The 12,290-nt window shown below is 41.5% G+C and overlaps 4 non-coding genes across 4 annotated transcripts; all 4 read right to left on the bottom strand.

Annotated features, from left to right (window-relative positions):
* Positions 1–6,435: 6,435 nt before the first annotated feature.
* On the bottom strand, positions 6,436–6,508 carry trnak-uuu (transfer RNA lysine (anticodon UUU)). The gene has a single exon. It is a non-coding gene; the product is annotated as a tRNA-Lys (tRNA).
* A 235-nt stretch (positions 6,509–6,743) lies between these two features.
* trnay-gua (transfer RNA tyrosine (anticodon GUA)) lies at positions 6,744–6,832 on the bottom strand. Its single transcript is given in 2 exon segments — positions 6,744–6,779; positions 6,796–6,832. It is a non-coding gene; the product is annotated as a tRNA-Tyr (tRNA).
* A 3,412-nt stretch (positions 6,833–10,244) lies between these two features.
* On the bottom strand, positions 10,245–10,317 carry trnak-uuu (transfer RNA lysine (anticodon UUU)). Its single transcript has one exon. It is a non-coding gene; the product is annotated as a tRNA-Lys (tRNA).
* Positions 10,318–10,552: 235 nt separating this feature from the next.
* On the bottom strand, positions 10,553–10,641 carry trnay-gua (transfer RNA tyrosine (anticodon GUA)). Its single transcript is given in 2 exon segments — positions 10,553–10,588; positions 10,605–10,641. It is a non-coding gene; the product is annotated as a tRNA-Tyr (tRNA).
* Between the last annotated feature and the right edge of the window lie 1,649 nt (positions 10,642–12,290).

The raw sequence follows: 12,290 nt of genomic DNA on the forward strand, positions 1-12,290 counted from the left end.
ATCCTTTTTTTTTTTTCATGTTGGTGCGCCGCGAAGGTTTTTGGTCTCAGCAAAGTGTGCCGTGGCATTACAACGCTTGGGAACCACTGGCTTGGCTTGTTGGGCATCCAGGTATGCACTGAGATTACGATCGGCACGATGATTGTCATTCTCAGGAGAATTGTGTTTCTTTGCTGATCACGTTCTCTGTCGCTTTTTACACAGTTCTTACAAGTGGCACGTTGGGGATGAGGAGCAGAGCATGCTGACACGCATAGCTGTGGACTTCTGCATGGCATGGGGCCACAGGTCAGTTCTTGAGACTGAACGCACACCTACACTGAGTTGCAGTGCTATCAGTTGTATCGTAAGGTACACTTATAAATTTCAATTTAAGAAGTGAATTGATAGTATCACCTTATCACGAATCCTGGAATCTTGTAGAACTCAATTTCTGTAATAATTGGACACAGACACCAATTCCAAAGATATAAATTGTTAAATTTATTCAAAAACAAAGACTAAATGTAGCACTACACTAATTATACAAAGGGAAAAGCTAATTAAAATTCAACTCTAGATCAACAAATCAAAGACAAATCACTTCCGTGACCAAATCAAAGACCATGGGATCGCATATGATAACACACAAATCGTTAAACAAAAAAGGTTATAAACACATTAACTACAATACCGGTTAGTAAGACGAAGGTGAGTCTCTCGTTAGTATTGTTAGTCAGACATTAAATAACTACGCAGGTTAGTATTTATGTCAGGTAACTTCTCGTTATATATATATATCAGTCTCATTTACGTTTAGGTGCCGAGAAAGATCCTTTCATTACTTGTTACCACAATTTCCCTTAACTGATTATTATTCAATGATCAAGGATAGGCAGGGCCACCAATAATCTAACGTCTATTGACTTGTGTCAATTTCAGACTAAACAGTTAAACAGGAATGAGAAGATATTTCTCGGGGTTGACAGACTTTATTTCTAAAATTATCAACAAAACAGTTTAATGTAACACACATTTATATTTAAGAAAACTAAATGATATTACACATTCTAGAGTTATGAATCACAGAATAACATTTCTAATTGATTTCTCAAATGTCATGAATCATGAACTCCAAACTGTTAAACTTATCTGAACTTCGTCGCAGAGAGGCCTCTCTGTCTTCGGGCTCAGATCACAGCACACGGCACATGGTCCGTGTGGTTTGGAACAAAGGCAGTGCGGTTCGGCTTTGTCCAAGAACTTCCACTCAGTCGATGCACCTGGAAGTTGGGGTTTCGCGAAATTAGAGTCTTTTCCAAACAGATTTTCCACTGGTTTGAAGGCTCCAAGGTTGTGCACAAAATCTTCTTTGTAAGCAGGGTTCCACCGTAGTTACTTGAAGACAAAGTCTTTGAGGAAAGCAGGGCCCTGTTTGTTCCAAGGGTCAAGTTTCTTAAGACTCAAATAGCTATTTAAATGACTGAACACTTTCATATACATTCGACTTACTCAATTGTCCAGTTGTAAAACTCAACTGATCAGGTGGGCACAGGCGGACATGCACAGTCTGTAAAGTTCTTTCTTTAATAAAGTCCTTTAATAGAATTCTTCGTACGGCTCAATCTCCTTCTCCCAGTTTAACTCTTCTGTTGCCAGCAAAGACTTGGTTGGTTTCTGGTTCCGGTTCGGGCAACAGAGCTACAGCTTGAGCTGTGGCAGCGAGTTACTGGTTCAGGTGAGAGAGAAAGAGAGAGAGAGAGAGAGAGACTGTGCACTGTTCCTTATAGTCTGTCAGATCAATAGGTGATTGGTTCTTGAGTTCTTGAGATTGGATTTCGGTTTCAGCCCCCAGTGTCCTAATGGAGGGGGGCTTGATTTATGACTGATGTCAATCCATGCCATCTTTTGGAAATGCCGGTTGGCCCGGGTTCGTAGCTCTATGTCGGGATTTCGGCTCTCGTCCACTTCAAAGAGTTTTTATCACCTACAGGCCCCTTTCTCCAGACATCTCATAGCAGGATTCAACCTATTTGGCCTCTTCTCGGTGCCATCCTCCCCAAAACTGTCACTTTGATGCAAACCAGTTCCAAGCTGATGAGCAAAGGAAATCTGATAACTTTGGGGGTGGAGAGGTCTTCTTTAGATCAGTGCTTCAGCTCAGAGCCCAAATGCTCTTATCAAAATAAACCCAACATAACGCTACACAGTGGAACTGCAAGGCAATTGATTAAAGGGACAGATGGTGAATTCCTTTTTATCTTTACACTGTTGTTGGATGTCTCCTGTTCCTCTAAGTCTCATTTGGCTTTGGTTTCCCCCCTCTGTGTTGAATAATCGGACTCTAAATAGCCCCGGCGTTTCTCCTGCAGTTCTTCGTTCTTTCCACTGCTAGCGCTGCCTTTGTGAAGGCAGATGGTGCTTGTGAGAAGTCAACAGCGTGTCCACCGAAAAGGGTGTCTGACTCCTGGTATTGGATCCGGATGGGTTGATAACAGACCGAAACGGTTACAATATGATACTGCTTAGATTAACTGTGGATATGTATTGTGATCGTGCTCGGCTCAGGTGTGCGTTCAGTCTGCACACAAAACATTTCGGTCGCGAAACGTCTAATCAAATCGAATAAAACGGCGGGGATAGCATGTTTGATCCGTGTTCTATTGTTTTTCAACAATTGTAATGCCCTTTGTAACGTTTAACCACTTCGTTAAATACAGCTTGTTATAGGATATTGTGAACTGAACCTATTTTGCTGTGAATTTATATTTACTGCGAATAGTTTATTGTGTCTGGTCTTGGTCTGTCTGCACTAAATAAATCATTTGTATCAAGGGATTATTTAGTTTGTCTGTGTACTTTTTTACCTAACCACTAAAGGCCACTCCTTGCACTTCACACATTTGCCCTTTTAATTACTCCCTTACTGACATACTTTAACATGCAATGTGCGTGTGATAATAGTTTTAGCAGCCTGTTGCCATTCAGGTGAGTCAATACCTAGTAAATCCTTTTTTTTTTTTTCATGTTGGTGCGCCGCGAAGGTTTTTGGTCTCAGCAAAGTGTGCCGTGGCATTACAACGCTTGGGAACCACTGGCTTGGCTTGTTGGGCATCCAGGTATGCACTGAGATTACGATCGGCACGATGATTGTCGTTCTCAGGAGAATTGTGTTTCTTTGCTGATCACGTTCTCTGTCGCTTTTTACACAGTTCTTACAAGTGGCACATTGGGGATGAGGAGCAGAGCATGCTGACACGCATAGCTGTGGACTTCTGCATGGCATGGGGCCACAGGTCAGTTCTTGAGACTGAACGCACACCTACACTGAGTTGCAGTGCTATCAGTTGTATCGTAAGGTACACTTATAAATTTCAATTTAAGAAGTGAATTTATAGTATCACCTTATCACGAATCCTGGAATCTTGTAGAACTCAATTTCTGTAATAATTGGACACAGACACCAATTCCAAAGATATAAATTGTTAAATTTATTCAAAAACAAAGACTAAATGTAGCACTACACTAATTATACAAAAGGGAAAAGCTAATTAAAATTCAACTCTAGATCAACAAATCAAAGACAAATCACTTCCGTGACCAAATCAAAGACCATGGGATCGCATATGATAACACACAAATCGTTTAACAAAAAAGGTTATAAACACATTAACTACAATACCGGTTAGTAAGACGAAGGTGAGTCTCTCGTTAGTATTGTTAGTCAGACATTAATTAACTACGCAGGTTAGTATTTATGTCAGGTAACTTCTCGTTATATATATATATCAGTCTCATTTACGTTTAGGTGCCGAGAAAGATCCTATCATTACTTGTTACCACAATTTCCCTTAACTGATTATTATTTAATGATCAAGTATAGGCAGGGCCACCAATAAACTAACGTCTATTGACTTGTGTCAATTTCAGACTAAACAGTTAAACAGGAATGAGAAGATATTTCTCGGAGTTGACAGATTTTATTTCTAAAATTATCAACAAAACAGTTTAATGTAACACACATTTATATTTAAGAAAACTAAATGATATTACACATTCTAGAGTTATGAATCACAGAATAACATTTCTAATTGATTTCTCAAATGTCATGAATCATGAACTCCAAACTGTTAAACTTATCTGAACTTCGTCACAGAGAGGCCTCTCTGTCTTCGGGCTCAGATCACAGCACACGGCACATGGTCCGTGTGGTTTGGAACAAAGGCAGTGCGGTTCGGCTTTGTCCAAGAACTTCCACTCAGTCGATGCACCTGGATTTTGGGGTTTCGCGAAATTAGAGTCTTTTCCAAACAGATTTTCCACTGGTTTGAAGGCTCCAAGGTTGTGCACAAAATCTTCTTTGTAAGCAGGGTTCCACCGTAGTTACTTGAAGACAAAGTCTTTGAGGAAAGCAGGGCCCTGTTTGTTCCAAGGGTCAAGTTTCTTAAGACTCAAATAGCTATTTAAATGACAGAACACTTTCATATACATTCGACTTACTCAATTGTCCAGCTGTAAAACTCCACTGATCAGGTGGGCACAGGCGGACATGCACAGTCTGTAAAGTTCTTTCTTTAATAAAGTCCTTAAATAGAATTCTTCGTACGGCTCAATCTCCTTCTCCCAGTTTAACTCTTCTGTTGCCGGCAAAGACTTGGTTGGTTTCTGGTTCCGGTTCGGGCAACAGAGCTACAGCTTGAGCTGTGGCAGCGAGTTACTGGTTCAGGTGAGAGAGAAAGAGAGAGAGAGAGAGAGAGAGACTGTGCACTGTTCCTTATAGTCTGTCAGATCAATAGGTGATTGGTTCTTGAGTTCTTGAGATTGAATTTCGGTTTCAGCCCCCAGTGTCCTAATGGAGGGGGGCTTGATTTATGACTGATGTCAATCCATGCCATCTTTTGGAAATGCCGGTTGGCCCGGGTTCGTAGCTCTATGTCGGGATTTCGGCTCTCGTCCACTTCAAAGAGTTTTTATCACCTACAGGCCCCTTTCTCCAGACATCTCATAGCAGGATTCAACCTATTTGGCCTCTTCTCGGTGCCATCCTCCCCAAAACTGTCACTTTGATGCAAACCAGTTCCAAGCTGATGAGCAAAGGAAATCTGATAACTTTGGGGGTGGAGAGGTCTTCTTTAGATCAGTGCTTCAGCTCAGAGCCCAAATGCTCTTATCAAAATAAACCCAACATAACGCTACACAGTGAAACTGCAAGGCAATTGATTAAAGGGACAGATGGTGAATTCCTTTTTATCTTTACACTGTTGTTGGATGTCTCCTGTTCCTCTAAGTCTCATTTGGCTTTGGTTTCCCCCCTCTGTGTTGAATAATCGGACTCTAAATAGCCCCGGCGTTTCTCCTGCAGTTCTTCGTTCTTTCCACTGCTAGCGCTGCCTTTGTGAAGGCAGATGGTGCTTGTGAGAAGTCAACAGCGTGTCCACCGAAAAGGGTGTCTGACTCCTGGTATTGGATCCGGATGGGTTGATAACAGACCGAAACGGTTACAATATGATACTGCTTAGATTAACTGTGGATATGTATTGTGATCGTGCTCGGCTCAGGTGTGCGTTCAGTCTGCACACAAAACATTTCGGTCGCGAAACGTCTAATCAAATCGAATAAAACGGCGGGGATAGCATATTTTATCCGTGTGCTATTGTTTTTCAACAATTGTAATGCCCTTTGTAACGTTTAACCACTTCGTTAAATACAGCTCGTTATAGGATATTGTGAACTGAACCTATTTTGCTGTGAATTTATATTTACTGCGAATAGTTTATTGTGTCTGGTCTTGGTCTGTCTGCACTAAATAAATGATTTATATCAAGGGATTATTTAGTTTGTCTGTGTACTTTTTTACCTAACCACTAAAGGCCACTCCTTGCACTTCACACATTTGCCCTTTTAATTACTCCCTTACTGACATACTTTAAAATGCAATGTGCGTGTGATAATAGTTTTAGCAGCCTGTTGCCATTCAGGTGAGACAATACCTAGTAAATCCTTTTTTTTTTTTTTCATGTTGGTGCGCCGCGAAGGTTTTTGGTCTTTGTCGCTTTTTACACAGTTCTTACAAGTGGCACATTGGGGATGAGGAGCAGAGCATGCTGACACGCATAGCTGTGGACTTCTGCATGGCATGGGGCCACAGGTCATTCCAAGTATTTCAAGACGCCTGCAAATGTGTGGACACGTTGTGTTGGCCCAACGCTCACAGATTGTGCCAAGTCAAGTAGAGATGCATGTTGTGCTGTTCTAAAGTGACACGTCGTCAACGGCAAAAACATCTCTCAGAGTTCCTGGCTTGACTTGCCTCTGGAAGACAACACTTGCCCAGGCTGGATATTTGCCAAAAGAAGCAAAGAGGACTAGACAACTTGCCTAGACGCAACTGCATATTTTATTGTCACCTGGAAGGCCATCCAGGCTTTTCACCATCATGGCCCTTGGTCAACAAGGCGCCCGAACAGGGACTCAAACCCTGGACCCTCAGATTAAAAGTCTGATGCTCTACCGGCTGAGCTACCCGGGCTTCAGTGAAGTGCTTCACAATGTGTTGGCTTCATGATTGTTCCAGACCGCTTTCTGGCCGGTTTAGAAAACTGGGCTCAGGGTGACAAGGGTCACATGCATATGAGATGTTTGGGCAATGCGAGTTCTCCACAACAAATCCGAATTTCCGGGGTTTTCTCCTTGTCCTCATGCAATTCCAATGGCTTGACATTTGGGAGCTCGTCCAAAACCGATGTCAAACCATAATCACGCCTTCCTTCGAGCCGGAATTGAAACAGCGACCTAAGGATGCACGCTGCCTGAAACCTACAGTCCTCCGCTCTACCAACTGAGCTATCGAAGGTAAGCTTCTCACCGTCTTCGCCTGGCAGTCTCAGTGGCAGTGCAAAGCCAAGAAGCACCGTGGCTTGGCTCAGTGGTTTTCAATCCGTGTGCCGTGAGGACTACCCAATTGTGTCGTGAGATTTTTATTCCCTGAAAAATATTATGTCATTTTGTTTGGTCAACTTCATAAATCTTGTATCAAATCAAACTTATTCAAATGTGTGAAAATATTACATTTATACATCACCTGTAGAAAGCGTTTCATAACTGAAATGTTGTGTTTGCCGGACTGAACGCACACCTACACTGAGTTGCAGTGCTATCAGTTGTATCGTAAGGTACACTTATAAATTTCAATTTAAGAAGTGAATTTATAGTATCACCTTATCACGAATCCTGGAATCTTGTAGAACTCAATTTCTGTAATAATTGGACACAGACACCAATTCCAAAGATATAAATTGTTAAATTTATTCAAAAACAAAGACTAAATGTAGCACTACACTAATTATACAAAGGGAAAAGCTAATTAAAATTCAACTCTAGATCAACAAATCAAAGACAAATCACTTCCGTGACCAAATCAAAGACCATGGGATCGCATATGATAACACACAAATCGTTAAACAAAAAAGGTTATAAACACATTAACTACAATACCGGTTAGTAAGACGAAGGTGAGTCTCTCGTTAGTATTGTTAGTCAGACATTAAATAACTACGCAGGTTAGTATTTATGTCAGGTAACTTCTCGTTATATATATATATCAGTCTCATTTACGTTTAGGTGCCGAGAAAGATCCTATCATTACTTGTTACCACAATTTCCCTTAACTGATTATTATTCAATGATCAAGGATAGGCAGGGCCACCAATAATCTAACGTCTATTGACTTGTGTCAATTTCAGACTAAACAGTTAAACAGGAATGAGAAGATATTTCTCGGGGTTGACAGATTTTATTTCTAAAATTATCAACAAAACAGTTTAATGTAACACACATTTATATTTAAGAAAACTAAATGATATTACACATTCTAGAGTTATGAATCACAGAATAACATTTCTAATTGATTTCTCAAATGTCATGAATCATGAACTCCAAACTGTTAAACTTATCTGAACTTCGTCGCAGAGAGGCCTCTCTGTCTTCGGGCTCAGATCACAGCACATGGCACATGGTCCGTGTGGTTTGGAACAAAGGCAGTGCGGTTCGGCTTTGTCCAAGAACTTCCACTCAGTCGATGCACCTGGATTTTGGGGTTTCGCGAAATTAGAGTCTTTTCCAAACAGATTTTCCACTGGTTTGAAGGCTCCAAGGTTGTGCACAAAATCTTCTTTGTAAGCAGGGTTCCACCGTAGTTACTTGAAGACAAAGTCTTTGAGGAAAGCAGGGCCCTGTTTGTTCCAAGGGTCAAGTTTCTTAAGACTCAAATAGCTATTTAAATGACTGAACACTTTCATATACATTCGACTTACTCAATTGTCCAGCTGTAAAACTCAACTGATCAGGTGGGCACAGGCGGACATGCACAGTCTGTAAAGTTCTTTCTTTAATAAAGTCCTTTAATAGAATTCTTCGTACGGCTCAATCTCCTTCTCCCAGTTTAACTCTTCTGTTGCCAGCAAAGACTTGGTTGGTTTCTGGTTCCGGTTCGGGCAACAGAGCTACAGCTTGAGCTGTGGCAGCGAGTTACTGGTTCAGGTGAGAGAGAAAGAGAGAGAGAGAGAGAGAGACTGTGCACTGTTCCTTATAGTCTGTCAGATCAATAGGTGATTGGTTCTTGAGTTCTTGAGATTGGATTTCGGTTTCAGCCCCCAGTGTCCTAATGGAGGGGGGCTTGATTTATGACTGATGTCAATCCATGCCATCTTTTGGAAATGCCGGTTGGCCCGGGTTCGTAGCTCTATGTCGGGATTTCGGCTCTCGTCCACTTCAAAGAGTTTTTATCACCTACAGGCCCCTTTCTCCAGACATCTCATAGCAGGATTCAACCTATTTGGCCTCTTCTCGGTGCCATCCTCCCCAAAACTGTCACTTTGATGCAAACCAGTTCCAAGCTGATGAGCAAAGGAAATCTGATAACTTTGGGGGTGGAGAGGTCTTCTTTAGATCAGTGCTTCAGCTCAGAGCCCAAATGCTCTTATCAAAATAAACCCAACATAACGCTACACAGTGGAACTGCAAGGCAATTGATTAAAGGGACAGATGGTGAATTCCTTTTTATCTTTACACTGTTGTTGGATGTCTCCTGTTCCTCTAAGTCTCATTTGGCTTTGGTTTCCCCCCTCTGTGTTGAATAATCGGACTCTAAATAGCCCCGGCGTTTCTCCTGCAGTTCTTCGTTCTTTCCACTGCTAGCGCTGCCTTTGTGAAGGCAGATGGTGCTTGTGAGAAGTCAACAGCGTGTCCACCGAAAAGGGTGTCTGACTCCTGGTATTGGATCCGGATGGGTTGATAACAGACCGAAACGGTTACAATATGATACTGCTTAGATTAACTGTGGATATGTATTGTGATCGTGCTCGGCTCAGGTGTGCGTTCAGTCTGCACACAAAACATTTCGGTCGCGAAACGTCTAATCAAATCGAATAAAACGGCGGGGATAGCATATTTTATCCGTGTGCTATTGTTTTTCAACAATTGTAATGCCCTTTGTAACGTTTAACCACTTCGTTAAATACAGCTCGTTTTGGATATTGTGAACTGAACCTATTTTGCTGTGAATTTATATTTACTGCGAATAGTTTATTGTGTCTGGTCTTGGTCTGTCTGCACTAAATAAATGATTTATATCAAGGGATTATTTAGTTTGTCTGTGTACTTTTTTACCTAACCACTAAAGGCCACTCCTTGCACTTCACACATTTGCCCTTTTAATTACTCCCTTACTGACATACTTTAAAATGCAATGTGCGTGTGATAATAGTTTTAGCAGCCTGTTGCCATTCAGGTGAGACAATACCTAGTAAATCCTTTTTTTTTTTTTTCATGTTGGTGCGCCGCGAAGGTTTTTGGTCTCTGTCGCTTTTTACACAGTTCTTACAAGTGGCACATTGGGGATGAGGAGCAGAGCATGCTGACACGCATAGCTGTGGACTTCTGCATGGCATGGGGCCACAGGTCATTCCAAGTATTTCAAGACGCCTGCAAATGTGTGGACACGTTGTGTTGGCCCAACGCTCACAGATTGTGCCAAGTCAAGTAGAGATGCATGTTGTGCTGTTCTAAAGTGACACGTCGTCAACGGCAAAAACATCTCTCAGAGTTCCTGGCTTGACTTGCCTCTGGAAGACAACACTTGCCCAGGCTGGATATTTGCCAAAAGAAGCAAAGAGGACTAGACAACTTGCCTAGACGCAACTGCATATTTTATTGTCACCTGGAAGGCCATCCAGGCTTTTCACCATCATGGCCCTTGGTCAACAAGGCGCCCGAACAGGGACTCAAACCCTGGACCCTCAGATTAAAAGTCTGATGCTCTACCGGCTGAGCTACCGGGGCTTCAGTGAAGTGCTTCACAATGTGTTGGCTTCATGATTGTTCCAGACCGCTTTCTGGCCGGTTTAGAAAACTGGGCTCAGGGTGACAAGGGTCACATGCATATGAGATGTTTGGGCAATGCGAGTTCTCCACAACAAATCCGAATTTCCGGGGTTTTCTCCTTGTCCTCATGTAAATCCAATGGCTTGACATTTGGGAGCTCGTCCAAAACCGTTGTCAAACCATAATCACGCCTTCCTTCGAGCCGGAATTGAACCAGCGACCTAAGGATGCCCGCTGCCTGAAACCTACAGTCCTCCGCTCTACCAACTGAGCTATCGAAGGTAAGCTTCTCACTGTCTTCGCCTGGCAGTCTCAGTGGCAGTGCAAAGCCAAGAAGCACCGTGGCTTGGCTCAGTGGTTTTCAACCCGTGTGCCGTGAGGACTACCCAATTGTGTCGTGAGATTTTTATTCCCTGAAAAATATTATGTCATTTTGTTTGGTCAACTTCATAAATCTTGTATCAAATCAAACTTATTCAAATGTGTGAAAATATTACATTTATACATCACCTGTAGAAAGCGTTTCATAACTGAAATGTTGTGTTTGCCGGACTGAACGCACACCTACACTGAGTTGCAGTGCTATCAGTTGTATCGTAAGGTACACTTATAAATTTCAATTTAAGAAGTGAATTTATAGTATCACCTTATCACGAATCCTGTAATCTTGTAGAACTCAATTTCTGTAATAATTGGACACAGACACCAATTCCAAAGATATAAATTGTTAAATTTATTCAAAAACAAAGACTAAATGTAGCACTACACTAATTATACAAAAGGGAAAAGCTAATTAAAATTCAACTCTAGATCAACAAATCAAAGACAAATCACTTCCGTGACCAAATCAAAGACCATGGGATCGCATATGATAACACACAAATCGTTAAACAAAAAAGGTTATAAACACATTAACTACAATACCGGTTAGTAAGACGAAGGTGAGTCTCTCGTTAGTATTGTTAGTCAGACATTAAATAACTACGCAGGTTAGTATTTATGTCAGGTAACTTCTCGTTATATATATATATCAGTCTCATTTACGTTTAGGTGCCGAGAAAGATCCTATCATTACTTGTTACCACAATTTCCCTTAACTGATTATTATTCAATGATCAAGGATAGGCAGGGCCACCAATAATCTAACGTCTATTGACTTGTGTCAATTTCAGACTAAACAGTTAAACAGGAATGAGAAGATATTTCTCGTGGTTGACAGATTTTATTTCTAAAATTATCAACAAAACAGTTTAATGTAACACACATTTATATTTAAGAAAACTAAATGATATTACACATTCTAGAGTTATGAATCACAGAATAACATTTCTAATTGATTTCTCAAATGTCATGAATCATGAACTCCAAACTGTTAAACTTATCTGAACTTCGTCGCAGAGAGGCCTCTCTGTCTTCGGGCTCAGATCACAGCACACGGCACATGGTCCGTGTGGTTTGGAACAAAGGCAGTGCGGTTCGGCTTTGTCCAAGAACTTCCACTCAGTCGATGCACCTGGATTTTGGGGTTTCGCGAAATTAGAGTCTTTTCCAAACAGATTTTCCACTGGTTTGAAGGCTCCAAGGTTGTGCATAAAATCTTCTTTGTAAGCAGGGTTCCACCGTAGTTACTTGAAGACAAAGTCTTTGAGGAAAGCAGGGCCCTGTTTGTTCCAAGGGTCAAGTTTCTTAAGACTCAAATAGCTATTTAAATGACTGAACACTTTCATATATATTCGACTTACTCAATTGTCCAGCTGTAAAACTCCACTGATCAGGTGGGCACAGGCGGACATGCACAGTCTGTAAAGTTCTTTCTTTAATAAAGTCCTTTAATAGAATTCTTCGTACGGCTCAATCTCCTTCTCCCAGTTTAACTCTTCTGTTGCCGGCAAAGACTTGGTTGGTTTCTGGTTCCGGTTCGGGCAACAGAG

This window comes from Amia ocellicauda, unplaced genomic scaffold (genome assembly GCF_036373705.1).
Source record: "Amia ocellicauda isolate fAmiCal2 unplaced genomic scaffold, fAmiCal2.hap1 HAP1_SCAFFOLD_26, whole genome shotgun sequence".
NCBI classification, from domain to species: domain Eukaryota; kingdom Metazoa; phylum Chordata; class Actinopteri; order Amiiformes; family Amiidae; genus Amia; species Amia ocellicauda.